Source organism: Megascapheus bottae, chromosome 17, assembly GCF_031878675.1.
Source record: "Megascapheus bottae isolate mThoBot1 chromosome 17, mThoBot2.hap1, whole genome shotgun sequence".
Taxonomy (NCBI): domain Eukaryota; kingdom Metazoa; phylum Chordata; class Mammalia; order Rodentia; family Geomyidae; genus Megascapheus; species Megascapheus bottae.
In genome coordinates this window covers 40,203,700-40,209,699 of record NC_143525.1, presented here as the reverse complement: position 1 = coordinate 40,209,699, position 6,000 = coordinate 40,203,700, and positions in this window count along the sequence as shown.

The following is a 6,000-nucleotide window of genomic DNA, read 5'->3' as shown; positions in this document are numbered from 1 at the left end:
ACTATCCAAAGTTTTCCCGGACTTCCATCAGAAATGGGGATCTCCCGAGGGAGAATCTGAAAGGCGAGGGAGAATCTGAAAGGCGAGTGAGAGCAGCATTTCCCAAATGGAAACCAGGGTATCAGGAACACCAAGTACGAGGAGTCATTTGGGCTAATAATGACTGAACAGCCAACTTTTGCAAGTTTGCTTGATGATACAATCAAGGCTGGCTCTGTAAGTACATCTCTTTCCATTACTTTCATTATTGATTGGCTCTGCATGAGAGAAAAAAAGGCAGGACACAAGATGTGCCAGGAATTGCCTATAACCTGTGAAATCTCATTTCACCAGCAGAGGTAATGTCTCTGGCACTGGAATATTACCGGTGAATCTGGGGGAAACAGAATAAAAGACAACAGAAAACTGTGACTGTAAAGGGAGGATGTAGAATTAAATGAGTTAAAAGCCAGTCAATTCTAATCTTTTGTGGTTTTGAGAAAATATATGTGCTTCTGGATTATTATTGTTATTGTTATTACTATTATTATTTGAAAGTGAAAGCATCACATGAGAAGGGACTAAATCACTATCTAAATTATTCAGAACTTGAAGTCCTTTAGGGAGTTGCTTCCTGGTCTCTGATTGAGGCAGAGATCTTCTCTTGTATTCCTAGTCTGAATCATGATTGCATTAAAGAAAAAAATCTCTTGGGTCTAGAGAAAAGCCTTAGCTAATTAAGCCAGAAGAACTAGACCTTTCCCATCTTGCTTCATTTTTTTTTATTATTATCAAAAAGTATCATACCCTGCATAGCTTGTGATACCTTTTGCTTTTTACTGAAAGCCAAAATTGTTTTAAAAGAATGCCATAGATTTATGCTTGGGATTTGGTATTAGCTTTAGCACATTCCAAAGAGTGACCTTAAATAGAATAACTTCTGCAGAGTGCCAGCTTTGTTGGTAGAATGACTCCAAGGGTTACTGGTAAAACGTATACATATCTAGTACTTTGAATAGAACCTGGCAGGTACACAGTGAGCTTTTTGGCTGTGTTATATAGTTCCCACCTTCTAAGAGGTGGAAGCAAAGTAGACTTAGATAGGACTACAATTTTTTAACACATGCAGCCAAAAAACAGAAACAAAAAAGAAGAATGAAGTTAGCAGGTCATTTAACTGATTTACTAAATGGATTCTTCCTCTTTACAAAATTAGGAACTCATTCTGGCTTAGCATCCTAATCCTTTGTGAGGAACTAGGTAGGTTGCTTGACAGTAGAGAGCTCCCTGGGTCTAATCTCCAGCCCAGACAACCTATGCCTTTCATCACTGCTAAAAATGATTTGCTCTAAATCCCCCTCCTCCCCTTGTTTCTGTGATGAGAGTATGTAAGTCTCAAACTCTTGTTAAGTTTTTGTGTATTCACCTTCTGGGGTGCTTCTGGGCATGTAAAATATATACATATATCTACAGCTACATGTACATATACATATATGCCTTTTGCCACAGATTTTTTTTTTGCCAACTTGAATACCAAGCCTACAGTAGCCAAGGGGAAGTTCCTCTTTCCCTCCAAAGCCCATTTCATTGATTAGAAGACTAGAATGTACAGGAATTTAATGTCAAACTAGGCATCCTACTCAAGCAATGTGTCTCCAGAGGCTACATACTTAACTACCATGCTGAAATGTGTTTTCCCAGTCAGGGCAGGTCTAGGCAAAATCTCCTACAGATTCCCAACAAGGAATTCTGGAGGCTTACAAACAGGTCAGTGACTACACAAAGGAACCCATCTACAGAGGGGAAACAGCTGCCGGTGGGGGCGAAGGGAGAGAGAGAAATGAAAGGCTGAGCAGTCACAGAAGAGCTTGTAACATCTCCCATTTCTCATCAGCTACAAATGCCCAGGGTTGAACAACGTTGTGTATCCTGCCTTGGGATTTGGTGAATGCTCCTGCTTATGACTTCTGCATGATCATAATCCTGGGGCTTTCCTTTGCAAGGAAAAAAAGTCTAAATGCCCTCCTGTGCAAGCCATATTCACTGTGGACTCCCAAACCACTGGCATTTCGTAGTGTTCAGCTCAGGCCAGCTCTGATCTTGTGGACCATCAGTGAGGAAAGGAATTCTTCCAGTCCTTGAAGTGGAGGCTCTCTAGCTGCTCCCAAACAAATATGTCTGAACTTCAGCAACCCCATTTATAAGAATGGCTGTTGGGAGAAGGGGATGGTTTACGAGGAAACATTTTCTCTCCTTCCAGGTAGGAGTGTACCTACAGTTCATCTAAGACCGAGTGATGTTGAAAGGCTATGCAAATATAGAGGGCTTATTTACATAGCATCGTTTAGGGCTTCTGTGTATACTATTGTGGCCAGTGGTGCTGGGTCAATCCACGAAGTAAAAGGCACTGCTGTCTGTCCCTGTCTATTTTCCTTCTGGCCTGTCTCCATTTACAAAGTCATAGGGATTGCCAGAAAATAGTCAGATTCCTTTGTTCTTGCTACTGAGTTAACTCTGGAAGCACCAGTTTTAATCAATGAGACAGGTCTACTTTGTTTTTCCACAGCTCTGGTTACTCATCAGTTAAAAAACAAAACAAGGGATCAGGGGTTTGGCCTAGTGGTAGAGTGCTTGCCTAGCATGCATGAAGATGCAGATTCAATTCCTTGGTACCACATACATAGAAAAAGCTGGAAGTGGTGCTGAGGCTCAAGTGGTAGAGCACTAGGCCTTGAGAAAGTCCAAGGACAGTTCAAGCCCCAGAACTGGCAAAAAAAAAAAGCATTAAAGAAAACACTCTCTGGAGCTGGCTCTCTGTTGTCTTGGTCATGAGTCTTTCTTAATCTTCCTTGGCCAAATCTTACCTTTTCTCACAGTAATGGACCTGATCTATCCGCCCTCACTGTCCCTTACTCAGCAGCTAGGATAATGACCCTTGCCCAGGGGAATCTGAATTAATTGTTGGAGGTGAAACATATAGTCACAAAGAGTTGAGCCAGAAAGATAGTCCCTTGTGGGTCCAACCAGCAGAAGGGTTCCTTGAGACTTTAGTTTGCAAGACATGGAGGTTTTATATTCCATTGAATTTCCTAGTATATTGCTTTGTAACTGAACCATGTCTACCTTAGAACTATTACCTGGAGTTGTCCCAGCTTCTAAAAGGTGTCAGGTCCTATCAAACTCACAAAACTCATGAATCCCACAGTCTTTCTATCTAGTAACTCATAAAGACACAGCCACAACTCCATTCAAATGAATTCTGGGATAGTTCGATTTGCCCATACTAGACTGGGAAGTAGCAAGGACTCTGGCATAGTATTGCAATTGGATAGAGGATACTAACTTGAATTTGAACTTCAGGTACATCATGAATTCACAGTCAAAACTGCATTGGGAAGACTTCTTTTGTGTGTGTGGCCTATACTGAGGTTTGCTAGGCAAGCAAGTCTACCGCTTGAACCTGAACTCTAACCGTTTTGTTTGGTTGGTTTTGTTTTGGGTTTTGTTTGTTTGTTTTTCTCTGATAGAGATCAACCGTTGGTGAGATAGGGTCTCTTTTTCTATGTAGGTCAGCCAGAGCCGTAACTCTCCTAGTTATGTTTTCCACAGTAGCATAATGCCATTCCTCCCCATCCCCTCACACACACACTACTTTTTCTACTGAGCAGGCCTATTGTGAATTTATTTTACTCCAGGTTAGCTCCTCATCACAGCCTCCTTTCATAGTTGGGAATATCTCTATTTGATGTTTTCCGCTGCCATTTGTAGGCATAAATTAAGAGTGTGTAACACTTCGGAGATCAGAAAGTTCAGTTAACCTTCTTAAAGCATCTGGAGCTGAATTGTGAAGCAGATCTACTTCTTTCTGATTGGCAGATGGCTGTGGGAAGGCGAGGGAGGAGTGGATTGTGTTCTGGCACCATCAGCATCCTGTGTAGGAACTCTGTGTCTCTCCCTGAGCAGAGGCAGGTGTTCTTTCCAGAGTTTCCACAGCACCTGGCGTCTGATGCTCTATCACAAATCCCTTCATGTAAGCAACAGGCTTGTCCATGCAAATGTGTGTGCAGGAGGGGAATGCACCACTGAGCTCAAGAAAGGTGTCCTATGTCCCATGAGCATACATACAGAAACAAAAAACACAACACCTTTTTGTTCTCTTCTACTCCCACCACTATAAGCTGTGAATCGAATCTACTTCCTCTTTTCTTCAGATATGCGTAGAATTCCTCCTCAGAAATAGATTCAAAGCAATGCTTAATTACAAAGACTCTGCCTTGAAGGTGGGCTTCGTGAATATTGAAGCTATTTTCCATTGTGACCTTATTTGTTTAAAAAAATCCACTTTCCCTCAGTGTCCTGTGTTCTGCAAAACAGACCACTGAAGATCCAAGTGTTGTATTCTCTCCTATTTCATCTAAATATCTACCTCACGCTTTGGGGGGAAAAAAAACCCTGGAAATTGGATTTAGGACCTCAAATTTGTCTAGCTGGTGTTGAACCATGCCACCAACTCTGTTTTTTGCTGGCCAGTTTAGAGATGGATCCTTGCAGGTTTTTCTGCCCAGACTGACTTTAAATGACAGTCCTCCAGATCTCAGCCTCTTCAGTAGTTATATTACAGGCTCCAGTTCGTACTTACTGGCTTTATTTTTTTTCCGTTGAGTATCATTCACAGCAGTGTTTCTAAACTTACCTAGCTTTACAAATTTTCCTTGAGGAGATTATTTCTCATATTTGTGCAAGTCATTTTTCCTGTGTGAAAGGCTTGGTTAAGTCATGTCGGATAGTTTACTCAAAACTCATCTCTAGAGGTCCTTCTTTCTGATACCAGCTCCTTAGTTAGTTTTTTAATTTTTTTTTAATTTCTGCACATTCCTAAGTCATTAATGGGAGGTGACTAGACATCTGTTGATTCTTTGTGTTTGATATTCTTTAGTTATTTAAAGATTAAATCTATGTAACAATCTCTGTATTCAGTCAGGCATGGTGGCTCATTCCTGTAATCCTAGCTTCTCAGGAGGCTGAGATCTGAGGATCAAGGTTCAAAGCCAGTCCTGGCACAAACGAATCTGAGACTCTTATCTCCAGTTAACCTCTAGAAAACGGAAAGTGGGGCTTGGCTCAAGGGTAGGGTGATAGCCTTGCACTGAAGAGCTCAGAGACAATGCCCTGGCCAAGTTCAAGCCCCATGACCCACAAAAAAAAATCTCTGTATTCAAAACATACAATGTGCTAGTTTCTGATTTAAAAAAGATTTTTTCCTAAGATTGCAAAACAAATTAAAAATTTTAAGGATGTAAACATGAGTAAGATAATCTGTGTTCCCACTATTTTAATCTGTTTCCATTTTAATCTTCTTTTTAGCATATAAGGTATAATTCGTAAACCACACAATTCATGCATTTGAAGGGTATAGGCCATATTTTATTCACAGAATGTGTAATTTTAGGACATTTGCCTTAGCCCCCTAAAAAAACTTTGTGTCTCTGGACTTTTTTCCCCAATGCTTTTCTACCTTCTGTTTCAGCAGATTGTCCACTCTTTTTTTTTTTAATTTTGTATAAGTGGTTCTTTGCAACTGGTTTCCTTCACCTTGTGTTTAAGATTCACCCATGATGTAGCATCCATTGATCTTTCCCCTTTCCTTTCCCTTCCCTTTTTATTCCTCCTCCTCCTGTCTCCCTCTTCCTCCTCTCCCCTTCTCTTCCCTTCTTTTTCCGACAAACATGACTATTCTTTTTGAGAGCTCAGTGGAGGGTTCCAGCAAATTTCATTGATGTAAAGAATGTTTTCTCTCAGTTAAAGAAGGCCATTCTCCTGGACTGAGAGCATGTGAAAGGAAGTCCTATATGGAATATAAGCAGCCGCAAGGGAGGAATGTGCCACCTACCTGGCCAACAGAATCAGTCCTGGTAATCAGTGGAGTGGCAGATGTCACCCTCCCATTCTCCTTCATGGTTGAATAATACTCCATTCTATACAGACCACATTTTATTTATCTGTGAATACAGGTCTAAGCTG